This window comes from Miniopterus schreibersii (genome assembly GCF_964146895.1).
Source record: "Miniopterus schreibersii genome assembly, chromosome: 1".
NCBI classification, from domain to species: Eukaryota; Metazoa; Chordata; class Mammalia; order Chiroptera; family Miniopteridae; genus Miniopterus; species Miniopterus schreibersii.
In genome coordinates, this window is record NC_138101.1 from 154,597,556 (window position 1) to 154,609,603 (window position 12,048).

The window sequence follows — 12,048 nt, forward strand, 5'->3', positions numbered from 1 at the left end:
GTGCTCATCAGGGCCAGGCCCGAGGCAGGAGCATAAATGCAACCCACATGTGGGCAGTGAGGAGCTGGGCCCACAGGTGAGCCTTGGTCTAGCAGGCTGGGGCTGGGACTGATGGGATAGGGTCAGGGCCCCATCTCAGACTGTCCACTGCCAAAGGCAAGTTGAGCTGCAAGCTCCCCTGCATTTGGGTAGGGGGAGGCGAGGGGACGATTGAAACAGAAAAAAGAGGAGACAGCCCCCCTTGTGTGGGGAGTGGGGACACCACACTGAGGAGCTCCGATTCTGGTGGATGGAAGGTCCTCTGTCAGCAAACCCTCAGGAGGCTAACCATGGATGGCAGCTACAACCACAGTTGTCCCAGCTGACCCCCGTGGTCTGGTTTGGAGTCAGATGTAAAGCTTGGTGAAAGCCAAGATGTATTCATGCCTGAAACCTGTTCCCCCCATTCCCACACAGCAAGTCCTTCAAGATCAGGTTCAGGTGCCACCCTCTCCATAAACCACCCTTTATTCCTCAGCTGACCCTTTATCTCCCTCACCTGCCACCCCTCAGACTTATTTTTACCTTCCTTGTGGGTTTTCACCTTTGGTGCTTGGGACACATGACCTGTTTCCATGCCTCACTGAAAGGTCCATGAGAGCTGGGCCTGCCTCTTGGATGTCTCTGTCTCCTCCACAGCTCCCAGCATGGTGACTTGAGGTTTTGATAGACACGTGGCCTGGATAAAGCAGCAATTCTACAAATCTATTTCCCATTCTGTGAAAGCAGGAAAGTTTCTACAAGCTCTTATTTTCTGATTCCTAATTGAGATTAAGTACTTGACACCTGATGCATGTCTGTCTCATTTCAAAGAAGTGAAAGACACAACTGTGATCTTATTGTGGTAACACAACATACAAGGAACAATTAGATTATGAGACTGAATGTAATAAAATGCTAACAGTACACTGTGAGAGGAGAGATGCCTGTGGCTCAGTAAGGGCCTGGGGGGCTTAAAGGAAGAGTGGAGCTGAGCTGAGCTTTGGGGATGGTGGACGTGCACCCATCAGCAGTCCCACAGGGGTCGCAGCCTTGCCCTTACTGCCCTGCCAATGGCGCTCCTCACTGCTGCTATGACCACTGAGTAAACTGAGGCAGGTCAGGAGCCCGAGCAGCTCCTGGCAGAATATAACACCATCTCCTTGGCTGTCCTGCCCTCTTGACCTTCATACCTCCCAGGAAGAAGCTGCTCTGGGATGACATGGTCTGAAGCTTCCCACAGAGCTGCGCTGTGCTTCCTACCATGGCCACAATCTTCCCTCCCTGTGTGTAGCTTTGTGTCTTCAGTGCCTAGCACAGAGCCTGGCACATAGAGAATGTCGTATAAATGATGCTGAATCCCGAGGGAGACACTTGGCAGGTGAGTGACACGAGCTAATGCAGCCTTAAAGGTATAGTATGACACGGTGATAAAAATAAATACCCTCTATCTCCTTTTGCAACAGTAAATGTGAAACCCCATCTTTCAGAAAGAGCATTGTCTCCACTGCGATGCCCACGTCAGGGTTCCTGCTTATCAAATTCTGTCGCTCGAGTGTGGAAGGCGCAGCTCTCTGTAATCTATTTACCTTAAGGAGCTCGGTCACGTGCTCGGCTCACAGCCCGTTTATCAGGATGAAGGATGCTCTCTGGAGAGAGCAGACGGCAGGACCGGCCGAGCTCGGATGACAGTCTGCCCTGTGGAGATTGACTTTAATGAAGCACAGAATAAACAGGAAGATTAAGAGGGTGTAAAAACCGGTGACAAGTTTTGAGTTCACCTCTCTGTAGGAAACAAGAGGCGCTCTGTACAGCTGAGAGCTGTCCCTGGGTTATAGATGGGGCATCTGCTCGGTCACTAATGATCCCATGCTACCTCAGTCGGCCTCTGCTCGAGGAAAGCAAAGTTCTCTCTTAATTTACAGGCCCACTCCTGTGCGGCTAATTTCCCCGTGATGCTATCTGCTTTACAGTGAGTAGAGAGACTGGAGTTCTTAAAGGCTTGAGAAATTATTTAATAAGCTAAAATGTTAGCCTGATAAACAGGGACTAAACATCCAGAGGACACAGCCTACAATTCACACTCAGTTTTTGGAGACAATGGTTTCATTTTAGAGGATCCAAATGGGGAGCCTTTCTTGTTTAATTGTCATTTCTCTTTTGAAAACATACATCTTACTAAAGTATTGATTTGATATAGTATATTTCTTATTCTTTAATCAAACTGTGAGAACGTGTGTATGTGTGCACATACATGTATTGAATGTGTACATTCCCTAGGCAGGATGTAATCGCGTTGATAATACTGTGGCATTTTTACCAGTAGATGGCGCTCTGTTTCAAACTGGCATTCTAAGCTCCCAGTTGTCCAGAAGTAACATCTATTGAGTGGTAACTGTGAGGAAGACACTGTACTAATCGGCTGTGCCCAAGTGAAAATGTGCGACAACACAAAAGTAACTCAAAACCATGTTTGAAAACTGTTTTAGGGAAGTTGATATGTATGAGGATACAGAGCGGAGCGATGAGAATGCCTGGACCTGGATGGGGCTGGCTGAGAACTCCTTTATGGAAGAGCTTCCCGAAGCAGAGCGCTTTGAATGGGGGGGAAGGGACACAAGGCAGCAAGAAGCAGACATTCCAGGGGGAGAATGGCTTACAGAAAGGCTTCTTGGAAGCCAGAAAAGGGTGTGTGAGGAATATGAAACCATTTGGGTCTACTTTGAGAAAGTTACCTGATGTAGGCCTAAAGTCAATCACTAAGCTTCATATAATGAGAAAAAAGTTGCAGGGCAGGGGAGACGGGAGAGCAAGAGAAACACTCAGCTTTGCAAAAATAAAAAAAACTGGTCAGCAAAAGTTATATGTCTTGAGTCTGATTTTCAATTTTGATTATTTATTCCAATAAGTAAAATTCAAATCAACCAACTAAGCCAGTATCATTAATGTGTAAGCATCAATAAGTGTAAGTACTTACATTTATATTTTACATTATGTAATTCTGGAGATGGTGGAACTTGTACTAGTCATCAAATCAAATGTTGAGTTTTCTACCTAAATGTAGGACTCTGAACCACGTGTCTCCAGCACTTCCCAAGGCCATCCACCAGACTTTAAATTTTTGTTACCTTAATAACTTCCTAACCTTCTGGCTGTGTCCTTTTACAAATTTTTGTGTATTGTTTGTTTATTTTGCCTAAGCTTAGGATAACAGAAAGGTCTTAGTGTAAACAGAGAAATGTATTCGGGTTGGGATTTAGCTTGTATTTATTTTTAGAGCATTTGAAGCTATAGAGGAATCTTATGTGGCTTTGTACTTTCTAATGCAAATGCAAAGGTAAAGCAGTAAGGAGGGGTTTTAAATAATTCAGCAGAAACAGCACCAAATGAGCAGTTAGTTAAATTTCTTTAAGGTCTCAAGTATAGTAAACCGTTAATGGGAACTATGTTGCTTAACCTACAGAAAGTGTTTTCCATTCACCATATGTTACCAGGATGACCATTAAAGTAGTAATTTATTGTGAGGATGAATCTTTACAATGCTGTGCTGAGGCCCCAGGTTCTGGAACCACTGGCTAGGCCAGCACTTTGTGACTTTAAGCAGCGATGTGCCTTGGGTAAGAAAAAGAGAGTGAAGTTCCTTAATTATTCATGTGCCTTAAACACAAAAATATTGTACTTTTCTTTTTCCCTTAGAGGGGGAAACTACCCTTAAACAAACAGGTTAAATACTCTGGTTAGTTTTCCTCAAGAGTAATAATGTGTCCCTTTCCATGTGAATGGATGTTCCGGACAAGCTGTCACCAGGACAGGGCTTGGGGATGTGCCAAAAGGAGGGGTTTTCTGTGGTGCCTGCTGCGGTCACTGTTCTGAGCAATAGAAACAGTCTGCTAGAGGACTGGGGAAGTTAGGTGTTCAGTCAGGTAGGAGAGAGGAGGAAACGTCGCTGCCAGGCGGGGTGGCTGCTCTCTTAGCTCAGCCACTGCCAGTCCCTCTGAGTTCCTGTGTTGCCACCATTGCACTGGAGGCTGGCCGGCCTTAGGGTCTGCAGACAGTCCCTAGGCCATATTCCTCCAATGGTGAGAATGCTTGTCCTGTTCAAGTAAGCTTGTGTGACTGGAGGGAGGCGTGGAGCTGAATTAGGAGTGGTAAAAGACGCATCTAGAAAGACGGGAAGGAAGATGATCCCGTGGGGTGGGGGTGGGGGGCCTAGAACTGGGGTGTTTAGAAGCAAGTCTGGGATTGAGGCCATTCACACACGCTTACATTTAGTCCCAGTTGTTTGTTTATAACGTATCTGCCAAAGCAGTTGCAACTTAAATTTTTTATTTCCAACCGTAACCCATGAAAAGAATCTTATAGGCCCTAAAATATTCATGTTATTGCTGCTGCATGTTCGTGCTAGAATTTGAGGGCTTGCCTTCAGCTATACCTTAGCATAAAAGAAATCGGAGTAAAAATAATTGGCATGAAGCCATCAGCTTGCTCATTTGCTGTCTTTCACTGTAAGACAATAAAGGAATTAAATGATGTCTCATTTGGTTTCATACATTTGCATACTTAAATGTTTGGATACTTCCTGCTAAGTAATTTGGGTCTGATCAGACAAGCCAGTAGTGGGTGAATACCTAAAATTTTCAAATGTATTCATTCTTTCTGTCTGTGGAATATTTTTATTGACTATTATACTATATCAAAGCTGTATTGTTGAATGGATGAAGCAGGGTAACAAAGCTGTAGGCTACTTGTGAAAAAAAGTTATATGCATGCTACATATGTTATATTTGTCTAAATACATATAAAATGATAATACACACACACATATAAAAACCAGTATGTCAAACCATATTATGACTACAAATAAAGTCGTATTAACACTAATGCCCAAAATACAATGGCCTTGAGTTCTTCCCCTGTTTTTATTCAGTCTTTTACAAAGTCCGCTTCCCAAAATATTTCTGAGAGCCCCAGCGGAACTCGCATGCATTAAAAACTACTAGTCTCAGGCCAAATGACCCCATTAATGTGTAACCCCCATCTACGTTGCTGCCAGATTTGAGCTTTGTTCACACAGAGCAGGAACAATGAAAAAAAAAAAAGTGGTTCCGATTAATTACCTATTCCTGCCCAGCACAGCAGTGAGCTTTCTCCTTTTGCCCAGGAAGCAGCAGTTTTGAAGGTAACAGCAAAGAATTATCTCTTTGTGTTTCCCCACCGTTCAAGATGTCCCAAAACAAAGCAGTTTGGTTCCCGAGTGAAAGGTACGCACATGCACACTCACATAGACATATGCACATTACCTCTCTCCAGGCTGCGAGCCATCCACAGGACCTAAACTGAAGCAACTTTCTTTAATTCTCCTTCCACTGTCAGAACCTCATTAATTTTCTTCCTTCATTCTCTACTGCCACTCTTCTTACAACTGTCAATAAAATACAAGCTTCCTTAAGAATAAGTTATTAGCATAGCTGACTCAAATTGGATACAGAGGGTAAAAACAAAAAAATCCCTCCCCCATCACCCAGCTCATGCCCAATTTTGTTTTACTGACACCAAGAGCCTGAGTCTATCTACCCTACTTACCTTCTATTTGAGTATAGACACCCTATCTATCACGTATCATCATCACTAAGAAAGAATCCACTTCCCTTTCAAGCACCTATGAAACGTTTATACAAATCAACTATGTAATAGCATGGCGGAAGCCACAATCAGTTCCAAAGAATCAAATAATACAGTATTACCTGACCCTGACCCTATGCAATAAAATAAGAAATCAGCAACAAGAAAATAAACTTTAAAATATACTAAAGTTTAAAATATACTATAGTTTAAAATATACTATAGTATATACCATACTATACTACGGAAACTTAAAAATGTAAAAAAACCCCTTGGTCTTTTAAAGAGAAAACTTAAAATTAAACAGTATTAAAAATAATACACAGGTCAAAATTTGCAGGACACATTAAATCACTATGTAGAAGGAAATTTATAGATTTAATAAACTTATATTTATCAAAACAAAAACAAAAACAAGAATAATTTAAAACTAATAAGGTCAGTTCTTACTTTAGGAAGTTGGAAAATGAACAACAGAGAAAGCCCAAACAAATATGTAGGAAGGAAATAATAAACAGAAGATGAGAAGTCAATAAAATACTGAACAACAGCAACACCAAGAAAACAGATTTAATTAAAGCAAGACCTTAATTTTTAAAAAAATAAATAAAATAGGCAAGCTTCTGGCAAGAATGACAAAGGGGGGAAAAAGAAAGAAACTGGAAATAAATGAAATACAGAAAGAAATTTGAAATTTAAAATTATACACTCACATATATACATGTCAATAGATTTGAAAACTGAGACAAAAGGAATAAATGTCTATAAAAGTACACAAAGCCAAAACTGTGGCGATATGAAATCTAAAACGTGAATAGACAAAAGCACTAATGGAGTCAGAAAAATAATGAAATAATTCATCTTTCCATAAAAAGAATTAGAATCCTCTATCCCCATACTGCTACGCAAGTAAATTCTTCCAAATATTCTAGAAATATACAATTCTTACCACATGCAAGCCATTCCAGAAAGGAGAAAGAGAGCAAAAACTTCTCAACTCACTTTACAAAGTCAGTAAAACCTGGATTCCAATACAAAGTAATGGTAATAAAAGAAAATTATACTCATCTCATATATGAAAATGTGTGTCAAATCCTAAAAAAGAAAAAAGAACAATAGCTAACCAAATCTAGCAGTGTTTTAAAAATAATATATAATAATAAAATAGAATTTATCCTAGAAATGAAGAATAATTTTATAACAGAAAACCTGTCCATGTAAATCATATTGATGAACTAACAGGGAAAAATTACACAATTATCTCATAGAAGCATAAAAAGCATTAGAAAAAAATCAACTATTTGTAATGTAAAAATACAAGCTCTGAGGTAACTGGGAATAGGAGGGAAGTTCCAGAACCTGTTAAGGCTCTATATTGCCACCTGCAGCAAATATCATACTTACTAGAAATACTTTAAATACAGCCATTTAAAAAAAAATCAGGAACAAGGCAAGAAAATAGCTATCATCACTTCTGTTCAGCATAATTTTTAAAAAACATATGTCTTTATTGATTTCAGAGAGAGGAAGGGAGAGGGAGCGAGATAGAAACATCAATGATGAGAAAGTCATTGACTGGCTGCCTCCTGCACGCCCCCGACTGGGGTTCGAGCCTTCAAACCTGGGCATGTGCCCTGACCGGGGATCAAACCTCTATCCCCTGGATCGTAGGTCGATGCTCAACCGCTGAGCCATGCCTGGCTGGGCATTCAGCATAATTTTGGAAATCCTGGCCAGTGCAATAAGACTGAAAAAAAAAAAGAAAGAAAGAAGTAAAAGTAATGAAAGAGAAGAGAATTTATTGTATCATTATTTGCTGATAACATGATTACCTAATGGAAAAGTCTCAGAATCAACAGCCTGTCAGAATAAGAGAGATAATGTTTTCATTACACTAACAACAATTAAAGAGAAAATAGAATTTAAAAAATGACACCATTCACAAGAACAACACCTATGTAATATCTAGGAATGAAATATCAAAGCATGAAAAAGACCACTATGGAAAAAAAGTCTAAAACTTTTAAAGGGCATAAAAAAGAATATAAAAAAATGTAGAGATTTTTCATGTTAATGGATAAAATGACTTACATGTTTTAAAAGGTCAGTTCTCCCCAAATTAATCCATAAATGCAAAGGAATCCCAATTTTTATTTCAGCAGCAATTTTTGAGGCGTATGACAAGCATTCCAAAATTTATGTGGAAGAATATCAGTCCATGGATAACATCAATTTTGAAAAAGAAAATTGGGCCCGGCCAGGTGTGGCTCAGTGGTTGAGCATCAACCTAGGATCCAGGTGATCGGGGTTCAATTCCCGGTCAGGGCACATGCCCGGGTTGCGGGCTGGATCCCCAGTCGGGGGTGTGCAGGAGGCAGCCGATCAATGACTCTCTCGTCATTGATGTTTCTATCTCTTTCCCTCTCCTTTCCTCTCTCTGAAATCAATAAAGATATATATATTTTTAAAAGAAAATAAAAATAAAAAGAAGGCTGGGATGGGAAGACATCTGCCCTATCAGAAATAGATATCATAAAACATTGTGGCAATGCTATAGAAACAGGCCGAACCATGGAACAAAATACAGTCCTCAGAAATAAACCCATGGATGTACAGGTACTTGATAAATGAAAAAGGTGGGAAGAAATGGATTCTTTAGTAGATGGAGTAGGGCTAATGTTGGAGGAGGTCATTGAGAGGACATGACTGCTGGTTGGCCCGAGAGCTGGACCCAAGCAATCAGAGGCTCCCCCACCTGCTCCATGTCTTTGGAATGTATGGTCTGCCCACCCGTCCCAAACTAGGAGCTATTTCAAGACATAGTCTTGGGAGAGTAAGGTGTTGTTAAGACCATCTAGACTGAATACCAGACTAAACCCAGTTAAGGCCTCTATATGAACTTTTAAGAGTCTGGTGGGCAGATGTGGAGATCTACTTATCTGTGGCCACCCAAGACAAGCCTCTTAAGTAAGTTCCCTTGCTTATTAAAACTTCCATCTACCAATTTGGAGTCATCTCCTCTTTCTTTGGTCTCTCCTTGCCTTCTGTGTACAGGGGTCAGTTTGGTAACCAACAAACAACTTTCTCACTATTTGAAGGAAAAAATAAATCTAGATCCCTACCTTACACCATACACAAAAGTGAACTTGGCATAAATAAAACATTAAAACTATAGGGCTAAAAGAAGAAAATGGAGAAGAGTGTCTTTGTCCATGTGGGGGTTGGAGAGAATTTCTTAAATGAGACCTAAAATGTATATATCATAAGGTACAGGAAAAACCCTGATGGATTTGACTTTATCAAAAGTGAGAATTTCTGTTTGAGGAAGAACACTAAGAATAAAATTGGCAGGTGACACCATGGGAAAATATGTTTGCAATGGTTAAAAGAGCCAAAGGATTAATATCTAAACATACTAAGAACTCCTGTAAATAAATAAGAAAAAGAAAAAAAGCTCAGCAGAAAAATAGGGAAAGAACATAAATGAGAAAATCACATAAAGAGAAATCTGAACAATTACCAAATCATTGAAGAGATGTTCAGCCACATTAGCAGTCAGAGAAATATATATTAAAATGGGATTCTACTTGACATACATAAGTTTAGTAAAAAGTACAAAGTCAGAGAATCCTGCATGTTGGTGAGGATGAGGGGACATGGCACTCTCATGTATTACTAGTGGGAGTGGAAACTGGTCTAGCTGTTCTGGAGAGTCATCTGCCAGTAACTGGTAAACCAAGGATTCATAAAGTTCATATCCACAGCCCCAGTCTTGATTACATATCCTAAAGAAATCCCTACCCTACCCAGATCCATAATAGGACATATATAAGGATGTTTATTGCCCCATTGTTTGTTCTAGAGAGCAGTGCATCCCTTGTTCAACTTTAGGGGAAAGGACCAGAAAATGTGAATAAATTCTGTGGAATGTTATGCAGAGATAGGAAGCAATAAACTAAATATACACAGAGTCACAGGATAGATAAAAAACAGTGTTGAATGAAAAAAAGTTATATCACAATACCATTTGTGTGAATTAAAAACACATACAAAAGAGCAGAGCATAAATTACAAGGATATGCAAATACCTGAGGACATCTGCCAAATCCATCCAAGCGGATGCCTCTGTTGGGAGCAAGGAATGGGTGTGGGAATCATGGTTGAAGGAAGAAAAATGAAATAAAATTAAAATATAATACAATGAAATAAGTGAGGGGCTGTGCATAGACCCATGTGAAAAGGGTGTCGTGAACCAGAAGTGTAACTCAGCTCTTGGCACCTGAGGGTAAGTGGGTCAGGAAGGAAGGAAGGAAGGAAGGAAGGAAGGAAGGAAGGAAGGAAGGAAGGAAGGAAGGAAGGAAGGAAGGAAGGAAGGAAGGAAGGAAGGGCAGAGTACTGACCTGGCTTGAGATTAATCTCTATATTTCATAATCAAAAGGTGTCAGAAATTCAACTTCCCCATTGCCTGTAAACTAATGCCCAAGCTTCTTAGCAATACATTCAAAACTTTTCATCTTCTGACCACTGCTTTCTTCAACCTCATTGAAATTTTCTATCCATCTATCCTCTAAGGAGGCACTGAACTGTTTCATTCCTCTGGGTCTTTGCACCTGCTAGTCCCACTGCTTGGAATGCTTTTTCCCCACCTGTCCAACTGAAGAACTCCTATTCATTCAACATGGCCTCCTCTGTGAAGGCCTTCCTTGACCTTTCTCCTCCTCTACTCACTCTTACCCCCATACATACATCTATTGGGGCATTCATCACATGGCATTGCAATTGCTTTTCACATATCTTTCTCCTGGATTAGATCATGAGCTCCTTGAAGACATGCTCTGTCTTACTTTTGGCACTCTTAGAACATAGCTACTATACACAGGCGCCCTATAACTATTAACTGAGTCAACAAATGCTTGCTCAGTCATGGGAATTTGTAGAGATTTTTAATGAGCATCTATCTTTATGCTCAGAGATCCTCATTAAAAAGTGTTAGGAAAACACCACTGTGTAGTGTTACTAAGGCTGGAGTAGTAAGAAGGATTGTGAAGCTAAAGATGTAGGAAAGTTCCAGCCTGTGTCAGTGATCCTTCCACCTCCTCTCCTTTTCGTGGAATTCCATCTCTACTACTCTATAAGCCACAGCAGGCACTGTGTTTAGAGATACACTTTCTTGGCATCTTTGACCACTTGATTTTCCCTTAGTGGACTGCTGCTGTGATTGCCATCTCCTCTGTGCCCTCCCACCCTGCTATCTTTCCTCAGTCTTGCAGCTTTAACCTCATCAAACTTAAACTTACAATTCTGATTGTACATGACCTGGGCTGGTTCATCACTTAGATTAAGCAGGGATGACTTGAGGGGCTCTGATCTTTCAGTGCAACTTCCTGTCCACAATGATTCCCCCAACTGTCCTGCTTCCATGGTTGATTTTCTCTCTATTAGAACTAGGCAAGTCCCAGGCTACCCAAACCCTCACTGTAGACTTTAAAGACACCAACATATTTATGCCCAGTATCAGATCATCACATTAGCAAGCCCATTACCTGGGCCAGATCCAGAAGTACATCTTACTTAATGTACTACTTTTCTCTCCTATAGGTCACCCGTAAGGAGTAAAGAAACATGGTCCAGTGTAGAGGAGGTTTATGTAGGCACTGTCCAATTCAATCCAAGTTTAATTCACTCACTAAAACCCTTTACAAAGAACATAGAGTGTGACTGTCCACTACTTTGACTGAATTAAAGACATTTTAGACTTCTACTGATAATAGCTTTAGCTGTCAAAGTCCATTTATTGAACATGTACTATATACATATCAGGCCCTATTCTAGGTAGTTGTATTTACATTAAATATTATAAAGCTAATTTTAGAAATAAGGAAGATTATACTCAGAAACAGTAAAGAAGTAGACCATGATTTCATGGCAGTTGTGGACAAAACAGAGATGGCAATGTGGTTCTGTAAGACCCTAAAGCATGAGTTCTTTCCTCCACTCCACACTCTCTTTTGGAAGTGCTTTAGAGCCACCAGCACACGTTCCTGACATCCTTGGGTAGGAAATAATTTGTAGGCAAAACCATGAAGAATTAAACCACCTACAGACCATTTACAACCAAATCAAGATAGCATTAGCAGATAGAATAATGTTTAAATTTAATACTAAAAATAAAAGTATTTTTATGCTTTCCTGATGATGTCTGTGAGATAAAAGCATTTATGCAAACCGCCACATTAGACTCTTTTTAAAGACTTTTTTAGATTTAAAAATGAAGAAAAATTTCTACTAGTAAATACTTACATGAATTCAACTCCAGAACTTTACCCTCTTTGTAGCTCAGAAATCAACATGGGTCTTGCACAAGGTGAGGTCACATTTGATTGTACACTTTTTAGGACTGTAAGGAGG